The following is a 1,161-nucleotide window of genomic DNA, read 5'->3' on the forward strand; positions in this document are numbered from 1 at the left end:
GAGGTTGCAGTGAGCCGAGATCATGCCATTGCACTCCAGTGTGAGCAACAAGAGCGAAACTCCATCTCAAAAAAATTAAAAAATTTAAAAAAAAGATGTTCATTGGTTTGGTCCCAAAAGGCAGGACAACTCAAAATGGAGGCTTCCAGGTCCTAGGTAGATAAGAGACAAAAGATTACATTCTAGGCCAGACGTGGTGGCTCACACTTGTAATCCCAGCACTTTGGGAGGCCAAGGCGGGGGAAATCACTTGAGACCAGGAGATCAAGACTAACCTGGCTAACACAGGGAAACCTCTTCTCTACCAAAAAAATACAAAAATTAGCTGGACATGGTGGTGCACACCTTTAGTCCCAGTTATTCAGGAGGCTGAGGCAGGAGAATCACTTGAACCTGGGAGGCGGAGGCTGCAGTGAGCCGAGATCTCCTCACTGCACTCCAGCCTGGGCAACTAAGCTAGACTCTGTCTCAAAAAAAAAATAAACAAACAAAAGGTTGCATTCTTTGGAGTCCTTGATCAGCCTTCCACTGAATACATAATGGAGCATGGCTCAGTGAATCTGCATTTTCACATGACCAATAGGGCAGAGGAAGCAATCAGATACGCCTTTGTCTCAGGTGAGCGGATCTGACTTTGGTCCCATATCTGTGAAGATAAGCTATCAATTTACATTGCCAGGGTGAAATTCAACAGGACTGTTGTAGGGTAAACATCTTGAGGCCCACAAGGAATTTCTTTGTGGGCCAATTGTGAGGAAGGTATGCAGCTTTATTTATTTATTTATTTATTTAGAGACAGTCTTGTTCTGTTGCCCAGCCTGGCGTGCCGTGGTGCAATATCGGCTCACCGAAATCTCTGCCTCCCGAGTTCTAGCAATTCTCCTGCCTCAGCCTCCTAAGTAGCTGGGATTATAGGCGTGTGCCACCACGCCCAGCTAAGTTTTGTATTTTTTTAGTAGAGACGGGGTTTCACTGTGTTGGTCAGGCTGGTCTCAAACTCCTGACCTCGTGATCCGCCTGCCTCGGCCTCCCAAAGTGCTGGGATTACAGGCGTGAGCCACCGCGTCCAAGCATGTAGCTTCTTTCTAATTTACTTTTTTTTCTTTTTTCTTTTTTTAAAAAAATACCACAATCATGACTACATAAGGTATGTAGCTCTTT

This window comes from Mandrillus leucophaeus, unplaced genomic scaffold (genome assembly GCF_000951045.1).
Source record: "Mandrillus leucophaeus isolate KB7577 unplaced genomic scaffold, Mleu.le_1.0 Scaffold266, whole genome shotgun sequence".
NCBI classification, from domain to species: domain Eukaryota; kingdom Metazoa; phylum Chordata; class Mammalia; order Primates; family Cercopithecidae; genus Mandrillus; species Mandrillus leucophaeus.